Here is a 12,337-nt window from a genome sequence, read left to right as displayed (position 1 = left end):
ACTGACAAAATGCATTTATAGTAACTTCTTTTACCTTTTTACCCCCCAGAGGTTTGGGCTAGTAAGCAACAGAGACTGTTCTTCAGTACCTGCTAATGTCTTCATTAGTTCTTAATTTGTTCTTAACAATGAATATGGGTCCAAGAGAGAGAAGAATGAGAATAATGAAACTTTGTGCTTCTGTGGGAAGGGAAAATCTATCTTAGGCAATCATCGTTTACATTCACTATTGTGTGCCTTACCCATCATTCCATATTTTGTTGCTTTGGATGGAATTGTCTGTCCTCTGTGTATTGACTGTGACTGTGTCCAAGAAAGGAATTCAAGTGACCAAGAGCAACTGGATCATCCTGTATGACTCACAGCAGATTTTGGTTTGGGAAGCTTTCCAGGTTCAAGAACAATCTAGTAGAAACCTCTGCCCTAGACTCTTAAAAGCTTTATCCCAAGCCAGAAGCAAAAGCATCCTGTCCGCTGGCATTTCTGAGCCCAGCATGTAGTGATTTGTGGGATGGACAAGGCTGGGTTGAACTGGCAACAAGCTGAGCCTGCAGCAATGCTTGATTGAGTTAGTGGTGATGCTAGCACCAGAACTGAATCACTAAGCCAGACCAGGTTTGGTCTATAGGGTCCGTAATACCGCAGCACAGCAGAGTTCAGTGAGCACACGTTACTGACTGCAAGGGACCCTGCACCAGGGATTGTAACGTGTATGAATATTCTCAGAAGCATAAATTGTGCTCGCCCAGCTAATGATGAGCAATAAACCGATACCGTGATGTTACTGTGATTCTAACTGTGTATTCTGGGAATACGCCTGCTCACCTCGTTTAAGGTCTCATGCTTTCATAAAGAGACACCCCTCTGCATGCATCGGTGTTATCGCACTTGCTATCAGGGAAAGGTGAAAGATGAGTTATCGGTGCAACACAGTCTATCAAAGTCTTGAGTAAAGCAGAGACTGGGATATCTAACTGCAATATTCCAAGAAGAAAAAACAATTAAGACTTGTTCACTTGCCAGAAGTCATTTCATACATTACTGCGTGGAAGAGGGAGGCTCATAATTGCCAGCGTCACTCTGTGCCTCCACGGGGTGAAAAATCCCAAGGACGTGTCCCAACAGGATAAAGTCATACAGTGAAATTCTCTCCCTTTTCAGTTTTTCTGATACAATCAAACTCATAACTAACACCTGTGCTGAAAGCTCAATCCAACAATGCATCGTCTAGTACTCTATGGCAAATTTATACAGAGCTGCTTCCTTGACATGTGGGGGGTCCCTGGAGTCATACAGGCCTAATGTGCCTTTTGCTGGCAACTTCAGTTTGGAAAAATAGAATTTACTGTACTTTCACCTTTATAAATAAAATATCTGAAGTAGGGCTTCCAGCTTTCTATCTTGCTTATGTGCTGATGTACAGCACATCCAGGAAACTTCAGATCAAGAGCATATGTGATATATCTGGGACCTGTTGGACCTACTGCATACGGACCACACAAATGCTTGCATATGATCAAATATACCCCAACTGCATCAAATTACTCCTATGCACATGGATCATTCATGCTGTACTCGTGCAGATAACAAGGAATATATTAGATTTGTTCAAACACGTACATTTGTGTATAGATCAACTCTATGGAGCATATTCAAGAGGTATAATATATTCCTTGTGGACAGCACAAGTCCACAAATGTACACATTTGCCTGGGATTTTTTGAGCTATTGCTCTGGCTGGGATGCGATATATTAGAAATCCTGAACAAATGTCTGAAGTCCTTTTCTATGCCCAGAAAAAGTTCATGTGTGAAATCCCCCCACATCTGTGGAACTCCAGACATATGTTATCCCTGAATATTAGAAAATGTTATTGCCTCAGATACCTACTAGTAGGAAAATGCACCTTCCCTGTTGTTGCTTTGCAGTATAAACCTAGTACTTGCATACACGAAAGAAAGCAAGCAGAAGATGGCAGTGCTGCCGTATGTAGATTTTCTCTACAATGCGAAGTAAGAAGCTTTCTTTTATTTGTGTTAGAGAGATCAGAGGTCACTCACGCAGCTAGCGGAAGCTCAGGAATGCATCATTGTAAGAAACAAATCCAATCTTAATGCAATTAGAGGTCAATGCTACCTGTATTTTTTGTTCCGTCTCATATTGGGAAATGGTTTCAGCTGCAAAGTTAATACTAAAAGTTGAATTATTCAGAAATTAGTTTTGTTTTATGGCAATCTGTAACTAAGCATGATGCACTTTCTTACAGACCTGCTGGGAAGCCTGGACACCAAGACCATAATGATAGAGTAGCGTTTTGTAACTCAGCAGGAGTGGCTGTATATGTGGGTCTGCCGTCTACCACCCAGTGGCGTAGAAAAAACCCACACACTTCCCTGCTAACGGTGGAGACTGCTGTGCTGTGGCTTTGGATCTGAAAGAGGTAAATTTAATAAATACTTGGCCAATTACTTATCTGTTTAGTACCATTCATGTATAAGTCCACAAGCAAGCACAGATGTGTTATGAATTAGCCTAATTAAATAGCTAGTTGGGATGACGCATGCTGCAAAATTTAAATTTACATCTAGTTTCCAAAAATTGTTTTATTTTTATATTTGGATGGCTTTCCATTTTGTCTTGCATTTAATGCAAATGATAACTAATAGTAAGAGATTTGGAGTAATGGACTAAAACTGGAGGCACGCAGTAAGTCGGACACAAGCAGGTCCTATATGACCTTTCTTTAACATGTCAGTGCTTCAGAGAGAGAGTCCATATTCAGGAAGAGATTCACTGATATGTGTTAATGGGGAGAGGGTATGAAAAAGGGAATTCAGACCATCTGCTTTTTTTGGCTTTTGTAAAGTTGTGAACCCCATGGTAGATACTGATGGGTGTAAGTTATTAGGCAAATAGAAGCAACGGGGTCTTTGCAGAATATTCATCTCTCAATTACGTTTTTGAACTTTTAGGAAGGAAGTATAGTGGCATCTAGATGATTATGGTTGTTTTAGTTATATGAAGATACCTAAGTTAAATCACAACATTTGAAAGTTTTATGGAATTGCAGAGTTGGCAGAGGGAATGTTAAAACTCAAAGGCAAGAGGTAACGGGGATAGACAGTAATTTAAAAGAACCCAGTTTGTACATTAGAATGCCACAAAGCTTATTGCAAACTAAGTCAATTATATGTTTTTACAGCTACAGTTATACACTGTACTACAGTTGTACCAGAAGACCTGCTGTACTATGTTCCATACAAAATACAAATACTGTAACTGTAGCTCATTTAATTGCCTGAAGAATGTCACAGATTAAATGAATCAGAAAAAGAAGTATTGTAATTCTAACTTTTCAGATGTTTAAAGGTTATAACAATATGGATGCTGGAGCCAGTCTCAGCCAAAAAGGAAATTACAGCAGACTTGCATGTACTGCACTGCACATGTACTGCTAGTCATCAGGGCTCCTGTATATTCCATGAAACACCATGCAGGTACCCATCAAGCCAGCTCTGATTTCAATCCATGGGAGCTGTACTGTCCGTAACTTCTGAGTCATCCACTCCTGACTCACGGTGAGTCATTACAAATGGAAAACTAAGGCACATAAATAGTGTATTCACCTTAAAATCAGACCAGCAGTCTATGGTAAAGCTGGAAAGTGAACCTGTATTTTAAATTGGTTGGTAACCTAAAACTTCCATCTTGTAACTTTTTTCTGAAGACTAGAAGCCGTTTTTGCAACCTTATTCATAATTAGACCATGCAGCAATCTTGCTTTTCACCTTCGTACCGTATTCACTATGGATCGTATCATCACAAGCCAGTCATCAGGAAGCTTTTTGCAGAATGGAATTATACACATATTATGAGGGCTCCCAACAAAATTCCCCTTACATAATGAGGTAAAATTTCCTGTTTCTATTCCATATCTCGTAGCATCAATACTTTGGTGCACTACACTGCCAACTGACCCTTCTTCCCCTAGCAAAGCAGTCAGACATACACTCTCACATTTCTCCTCAAAGAGACCTCCTACAGAGGAGGTCCTATACTAATCAGGAAGTCTCCCTGTTCTCACCTTATTCCAAACCTGATGTTGATGCTGTTTTTCACTCTCTAGACACCATTTGAACTGGACAATATGACTCAGGACATTTTGTAGGGAATCTGAGATTCTTTTAGAAAGAAAAAAGACAAAAAAAAAAAAAAAAAAAAAAAAGAGACTCACAAAGTTTCTGAAGCTGTCAAATAGCCAAAAACCAGCACTTAGACACAGTGCTCTTGGAGCTCTTATGAAAAAGATCCAAGATCCCTCTGTCCCTTCAGCGGTGACTTCAAGCTCATTGACACTCTGTGTCTAGAAATCGTGAAGAAAAAAGACTGAAGGAACTCTGTTTTCTTAGTGTAGAGAAGACTGAAGGTGAGAGGTGAAAATAGCGTTCAAGTAATTTTAAGGTAGTTGCACAGAGGAAGGGAATAAATTGCTTTGGTGATAGGAAGAGAAATAATGGGTGAAATCTTTCTTTTAGTGAAAATAGTGAAATGGCCCATGAAAAAGCTGCTTTCCATCAACAGAGTACTTTTACAAGAGTCCGACAAATACTGGCCAGGAATGTTGTAGGGACAGTTGGTCCTTCCTTGGAAAAAGGGCTGAACTAGATGTCTCAAGGTCTGTGATTTTTCATTTCCTATGAGCTGAATGCCTGTTTAAACATCTACAAAACTTTATAAGTGCTACCCCATCTTTGGTCAATACTTCTTTTGCCCATTGACTTTTGCCTGAAGTGTGAGCTTATAAAACACGTTTACCTTTCTACTCTTCAGTGAGAGCATTGTTTCCACCTCCGTTTATATATTCATTTTTAGTTAACAATTTTCAACAAATTTTAGGATTTGGTGGATGTTCATTTACTGACTAACCAAACCTATGAATTTTCCATCTCTTTGGGAATGAATACTTATGAAGTCTGTGCATCTTGCTATCTATCCCCCCCTTTATTTTTTCTTTCTCTTTTCTGACAACCATTTGATTCCTGACTCTCAAAAATATTTTCTGGAGCTCTGTCCCCTACTTCTCTGGTCAACTAAGCAGAAACAGTATTCAGAACTTCTGACTCATACAGAAATAAATAAATAAACCAAACGCCCTGATGTCTAGGCGAAGAAGTTCCAATGAAAGTATTTGAAACCAAGGAGTCTGTACTTCGCAGGATGAATCATCTCCTCCCATACACATTTATTTGAAGAAAATAACAGCAGAGTTCAGAAGGTCTTACACATTGTTAATCACGTCACCCTTCTCCATCAGCGGATATATGCATATGTTTGTGTATAGGTGTGGGTTTTAATTTTTAAAGATTCCTTGGCGAAACATTAGATTATTCCTTTCAGACAAAAACCACTGATGATAATTCTCACATCTCCCTTATCCCACAAGGAAGAAGATTTCCAGGAAAGCAAACTTATTTTTCCATGATTATCCATTATGAAGCCTATGAAAACAGAAGTTGAAGCACTAGAAAGTTGTGTTCCATCTATAGACAATCCTGGAAGTTCTGATCTAGTTCTCTGAACACAAAAGAAAGATATTGGGAGTTTATATGTGGGTATATTCTCATTCTCTGTTCTCTTTTAAATAAAAAATCATAAAAGCTAGAGCTGTGTCCAGGTGTGTCAAGGAACAGTTCGCTCTCACTTCGGCCTTTACGGGCTTGTTTCTATATTTTTAAATTCAGACCAGTTCTATTTATTGCCTCATTAGGTGATTTAATACTTAATATTAAATACCGAAGCTATATTAGACATGTAAGAACATATTTACAGGAGCGGGAATTATTTTTCCTACAGTCAAACTTATCAGCAAATTGTATTGCCATGCATATGCCATGCATATACCAGCACAACTAAATTTTTATCTCTTTTTTCATTCACAGCTTTCCATAGCAACTACTCAGTTATAATGAAGTTTGGTCAGGTAAGGCTTTTGAATTTGGAGTAATTTCTGGCAGTAATCCTCCTGCTCTCCAACTTCAGAGTTCCGGTCTGCAGTACTTTTCTTTTGCCTCCTTGCAGTCTACAGCCAAGTTAGACATTTAGGATTGAACTAAGACAAGACAGTCTTCTTTACTGATTTACTTTGCACCACCTGAGATATTTAAAAATCTTCAGAACAACTGCAGAGGTGTCCATTTGCAGTGGTTTACAGCTGTTGACTAACACTGCTAAGTAACTTCATTTTCGCTCTATTTTGGAAGTAACTAACAGACTAAAGTTTCTGCTGATATAATCATTCTGACTTCAGAAACATTAAACCAGAAGACAATTGTTTCCAGTACTTGTCCTTCTCCATCCCAAGGTGAAATTCACCTCTTGGCAAGATCTGAACCTTTGTCGATGCAAATAATGATTTTCCCCTTCCTGTGATTTTAATAATTTATTTATAAAGTTAACATTTTTGGTATAATATATAATAAAGATGTTTTAACTTAATTTCAGTGCAAGTGTTTCTGAGGAATAATGAAAGCAATGTAAGAGTTTTAAGAAGAAATATTTAGGTATACTGTTTACATGCACAGACAAGTAAAATGTACATACGAGAATTCACCTTCCAGAGAATATTCATAGTAGGAATAGCCTCAGAGATCTGCAAGAGATTGGAGTTAGAAGCTCCTCTTCTTTCCTCTTTTCTTTCTACATAAGTACTAGGAAACTAAAATGACTAGATTAATTCACAGCTGCATCAGAGTTAAATGTTTATCTGTGCTGGGCTACCACGTTTGAATATGCTTGCAAGAGCTTTCTGGTTTTACAGGAGGACCTAGGACGCTCATTATCATTCCACACACATTCAGAGGTGGCTCTTCACTCACATATGTTTGGCATATTGATTCAAAGGCTGCATGATAAACTCCCATACAAAAAATACAGTTACATCAGAACATACGAAATACGCTACAGGGTCAGACCAGTTATCCACCTGGCCCTCTAGCCCATCTCTAACAGCAGCAAGAGTAGATACTATTTAGAGGCACTTTTTACATTTAATCCCCCTCTTACTCTCCCTGCATCCAAAACTGTTGTTAATGGGATGTTCTGGAATACCAGATAATTACCACACAAAGCCAGATACAGCAACAGAATACAATTGGTTAAAAGATAAGAACAAGGTTATAGTTAGACTGCAACAAGAGGCACATTTTTACATTGAGATAGCCAATTAGAACTAATGATGTAAAACCTGAATGTAACTAACAATGTAAAACCTTTGGCTCAGGGTAACCTTTTCCAGGCCCAATCAACACTATACATCTAAGGTTAACTACCTGTACTACTGCAAAAAAGCTAGAGTAGCTTCATTCCATATTTACATAAAGACAGAGATTTTAATGTGTTGGGGTTTTTTTTGGTTTTGGTTGGGTTTTTTTTTTGTGGTGAAGATATTCTGCAAGTTTGCACTGACAGAGGAAACGCTGGTATCTGTTATATTTACCATCATCTTTGAACCAAAAATAGTAGAACAGAAAGCCTTGAAGAACCTCTTGGTATATTTCTGGAGCAGTGAATTAAAAAAGATTAGATCTTTTCTGTGAAGACGTCCTGCACTTAAGTGGAAAGAGATTTTCCGTTTGAGAAGACTCAGTTTATTTTTTTTCCCTGCTTGACTTTTATTTGAACCATGCAGGTTTTGTCTGCTTGGGAAGAGTCCATGGTAATTTGAAAACTAACAGATCACTATAACTTTAAAACTAACTAACTGATGATGAAGGGAAAGGCTATTTGGTCTTTTAAAGCTTGCAGTGGGCATGCTGACTTACAGTATGCTAAGATGACATGTACTCATGATGTGATTTCCATGATATTGTACATGACAATGTGGTTATGTTAGACAATGAATTTACTTGTGAAGTTACAAAGTGATGAGAGAAACTATGCCCCTTGGATTAGCAATGATAAACAGGTAAACAGACAAACCAGATAAACAAGTTTGTTAAGGCCTTTCCATTCTCTTTAATCAAATTGGAAAATTTTGCTGAAGAATTGTACACCTCAGGCAATATGTCGGTTATCTGGGGAACAATAAAGTACTCTTCACAGATGGATTCATATTCATAAGCTCCCCATTACACCTAGCACACAGCAAGTTTTGTTGGCATTACTTAAAATAAGAGGTGGTTAGGGCATTCATCTACCCTCAATTATAACTTGGGAAGAAAAGTACTGTCTACTTTAGAGTGAATGTGAAAAAATTATTTGTTTAGTGCATAAGAAGAGTAGGCATATGGAGCAGGCCTATCCTAGAATAATTGTCACCTTTGCAATGCCTTTAAGACAGGTTTGGAAGAATTTGCAGCTCCAGTAGAATATTTTCCATCTGAGAAATTGTAAATGTCTATCAAAGGTAAGCAAAACTCATAACTCCATTCTAAAATTGGGGAAAAGATATACTATTGGGGAAAGGAAAAAAAAAAAAAAAGGAAAAAAAAAAAAAGGAAAAAGAAAAAAGGAACCTTCCGCACCTATTTCAGACAAGGCTGGTTCATTGGTTCATTTCCATTCACAAAATGAACATTTCTTCATAGTATCAGCTTTCTTATTAACTGTTTCAGTTCTTAGTTAGGACACATTCTACACACACACATTCTCTCTGTGTAGAGGAACATATGCTTATCACCAGTGCTTATCCATACCACTACGACTGGTGGCCCCCTGCTTGAGGTAGTTCACTTTGTGAATGAAGAAGCATCTGGCTGAAGGTGACACCGAGCAAGTCAGAACTGTTTGGGCTCACTGTTAGGTTAGGTTCACAGCTCCCACTGCTGGGTAACTAATTTGTAAACTACAAGCATCTTCCTACTCATAAAGCAGAAGTAGGAGATATGGTTTTCTAACCTTATTCTTTGACTCTGATCGCCTTGTGACAAATGAAGAAAGGGCTTAAATTAGTCACACTATCATCTTATCTGCCTGACAGTAGGGAAATAAAAGCTTCCCCCCCCCCCCCCCCCAAGGAAACTTCACATGAGGGGAAGACTGCAGTGTGTTTACTCACTTCATACAAGCCGCTGCTCGCAGCGAATCTGTCCTTCCCCCTTCCCCCAGAACGGGTCTCTCCTAGCTGCCCGTCTGCCAGATAGATCCAGCCTCTGGGGCGACACCGTGGCCTACAAACGCGTCCTGTCGGCTGCTGTGCGATGGCACGCCGGCACCCACGGAGCAGCACCCGCTCCATTGCCTGACAAGGCTGGAGGGTCTTGCCTGCGGTAACGAGTCACCGGTGAGAGCCGATGCCTTCTCTTCGAAGGGCGTACTGGCCCACGCGTAGGATACATCACGCGTTTCCTAGTGCCACGGCGTGGAGCCCACGGGCGACAGCCCTGCCGTGTCACGGGGGCAGCGCTTGCCCCCGCAAGGGACAGAGGTCCCTGAGGCGACGCGAGGGGCCGCCCTTCCCCCGCCCGGTCACCCTCCTCCCCCGCCCAAGCCTCTCTTTCCTCACCCCTCTCGCCCCACCGCGGAGGCAGGGCAGCGGCCTGGGCCCAGGCAGGCCCCGGGCAGCCCCCCCAGACGCGGGCAGCTTCGCCGATGAGGCCCGGGCACGGCCGAGCCCGGGCTGCTGAGGCGGAGGCCGGTACCGCAGCGAGGACGCAGCTCCCCCCCGGACCAGAGCGGGCGCCGCAGCGGGGAGCGGCCCTGCGGCGGCGAGCGCCGTGGGCCAGCCCCCACCCCCGTCACGGGCGCTGCCCGCCGGCCCCTCAGAACCTCGGCGGGAAGCGGCTGGCGGCGGCCCCGGCCGGTCCGCCGCCACCGCGCCGCGGGACTACAGCGCCCAGCACCCACCTCGGCCCCGAGGCTGCGCGGGGGCGGTGGGGGCTGGTGGCCGGGCTCCGCCGCTCTCAACCAACCCCGCACACGGCGCCGTTTCCAGGTGCGCCCGCCTCCGGTAGCCTAATTGACCACGCTGACAACCAATCGCCCGCGAGGAATCTCCGCGGCTGCCCAATCACCGCCCCGGAAAAAGGGATGCGGGCGGCGCCCTGGAGGACAGCGGGCTCGGTGGCGCCGCGGCTGAGGAAGGGCGAGAGCGGGGGAGGCGGTGCGGGCGAGCGCGGCCGGGACTGCCGCAGGGATGGCGGCGGCGGCCGCGGCCGCGAGGGGGTTAACCCCCCTGGGGAGGGCCCTGGGCCCCTCCGTAACCCCCTGAGCCTGCCGGGCCCCTCCGTAACCCCCGAGCGTCCCTCCGCGCTGCGCGCAGCCGTTATCCCTCCCCGCGGGCGGGCCGGCGCCGTCCCGGCACTGCAGTCGCCATAGAGACCGCGCCGCACGCCATGGGGCGGAGGCTGGGCTGGGGGGCGCCGCTCTAGCCCCCGCCCCGCGCCGCGCCGACCATCCCCCGCGGCGGCCGGGGGCGCCGGGCTCCGCAGGGACTCGCCGTGCCGCGCGTCGCCCCGAGCAGCCGCCGCCGCCGCCGCCTCGGCCCCGTTCCAGGTGAGGAGACGCGGCGCTGCGCGGCGGCCGTCGCCGTTATCCCTAGGGGCGCGCCCGTGGGCGCGGGCCCGGCAGCCGGGCGGAGGTGTCCCCGGGGGGCCCGCCGGCCGCCTCAGCGGGGCGCGGCCCTTGGGCTCCGGCGGCGGTTGCTGCGTGGGAGCCGCGTCGCGGTTTCTCTCCCCGCGGGAGAGGGAGTTTACCGGGCGCGGGAGCTCCGGGGGGGCCCGGCCCGGCCCGGCCCGGCCCGGCCCGCCCCGAGAGGGGCTTGTTGCCGCGGGGGTGCGCGGGCAGGACGGGGCGATCCTTTCCGTGGAGTTAAGGTCAGCAGGTCTGGCGGGCTCCAGCAGCAGTCATCGCCGCCCCGGCCTCTACGGAGAATTCAAATTTATAGGCACGAGATTTTTTTTGTCCCTCCCACTTGCTGCAAGAAGGCAAACCGTACAGATATTTACGTGTTCTGGTGGCGAAACATCCCTGTTTTAAAATAGCTGCATCTATATTTCCAGTTCTTAATTGTGGCATGCGTGTAAGGGATGCATCCGTGGGCAAGGCTGGATGGGGGAATCAGTCTGTCTGTCGTCTAGCGCTTTAAGTGCTGGAGCCATTAACAGCAGTTGCATCAATATATGAATACAGATATGCCTGGCTAGGCCGCAGATGCACTCACTACGGTGATAATAGTAAACATATAAACTGCGTATGGAAGAAATTTAAAAAGCATTATTATACAGAGTTTTAGCTTCAAAAAAAAAGGAAATGGGGAAATACCTTGTTCCTAAGTCTACAGATGATCTCTGGAGCTGCAGCTGCATCCTTGTACTTCTCTTGTCGCTCTAGAGCAAAAGCAATGAGAGGACAAAGATCAGTACGAGGTTTCTAACCTCTGGTGTGAGACAGAGCACTTGGGAACAACTGCCAGTGTCAACGGGGATGGATTTGCAAATATTAATAATGTTAATGTATTATCCTGGGGGGGTGGCCACAAAGGCAAGACCCCTGACTATAGCACAGCCTTTTGAGAACCTTCTACCATATTTATAATTAAGCTGGAAAGGGCTATAGAAATATGAGTTATAAAATAGGTTGTAATGTCTTTCTTAGTTAGATTGTATGTGCAGAACCAGTTGAATTTCAGCTTAGATGTTCAGAATTAGTAAGCTGTATTGACAGGAAGGTTGAGAGTCCTAAAATAAAACATACTGTATTTATTTTAAAATCGTGTTAGCCTTAAAGTGAGTGATTACTTTCCATGTTGTGGTTCTGGAAAAAACGAGTAGAATTTTTATATATTCTGCGTAGTTAATGCCATGCCTCTGTTGAACACATGCTATGCTTCTGTTAGTTCATTTTAGCTGTTGTATCTGAGAAAACAAAAGATTAGAGCTTATTTTGCTGCTCTTGTTTGATTTTGGAAATTATTTTTTTTTTATCTTAATGTTGTAAACTCATGGTACAAAGATATCTGTGCAATTTAACACAGAATAAAAATGTTGGATATTACTTTATTGATGATGATTCCTTTGTTTTACAGTACAAATTACATTTAACAAAGTATTAAAACTTTCTTAACTTGTTAAACCAGAAGTATGCTTAATAACATTTGTTTGGCTTGTCAAAAAATTATACATAGGAAAGTTTGACTGCAGTAGTATGTATATTCGTTGGTCAAAAGTTATTTTGAAAACAGTGTATCAAGGTATCATAGTTTAAAAAATGTGAAGATGGAATCAATTATTTCTGACAAATAATTTGTTCTTCTCTGATATATTTCTGATGTACCATTATGCTCTTAACGTTCAGCATCTTTTTAAACTTTCTGTTTTGGAAATGATGGAGTTAGAATGAG

General features: G+C 43.6%; 2 protein-coding genes across 4 annotated transcripts in view; one reads left to right on the top strand and one right to left on the bottom strand.

The window, feature by feature from the left end:
• The window catches only part of LOC104020338 (photoreceptor outer segment membrane glycoprotein 2), a 28,347-nt gene extending 18,425 nt beyond the window's left edge, over window positions 1-9,922 (bottom strand). Inside the window, exon 1 of the mRNA XM_087746342.1 lies at window positions 9,844-9,922. The gene's annotated coding sequence lies outside the window, so the exon portion shown is untranslated. The remainder of the gene's footprint in view (window positions 1-9,843) is intronic.
• A 234-nt stretch (window positions 9,923-10,156) lies between these two features.
• The window catches only part of TTBK2 (tau tubulin kinase 2), a 106,071-nt gene continuing 103,890 nt past the window's right edge, over window positions 10,157-12,337 (top strand). For all 3 annotated transcript variants that reach the window (XM_087746334.1, XM_087746332.1, XM_087746335.1), the window contains exon 1: window positions 10,157-10,491. The gene's annotated coding sequence lies outside the window, so the exon portion shown is untranslated. The remainder of the gene's footprint in view (window positions 10,492-12,337) is intronic.

This window comes from Nipponia nippon, unplaced genomic scaffold, assembly GCF_047370975.1.
Source record: "Nipponia nippon isolate SJK-2023a ecotype South Korea unplaced genomic scaffold, ASM4737097v1 scaffold_10, whole genome shotgun sequence".
Taxonomy (NCBI): Eukaryota; Metazoa; Chordata; class Aves; order Pelecaniformes; family Threskiornithidae; genus Nipponia; species Nipponia nippon.
Note: the sequence above shows the minus strand (reverse complement) of the source record. Positions and strands in the feature narration are given on the sequence as shown.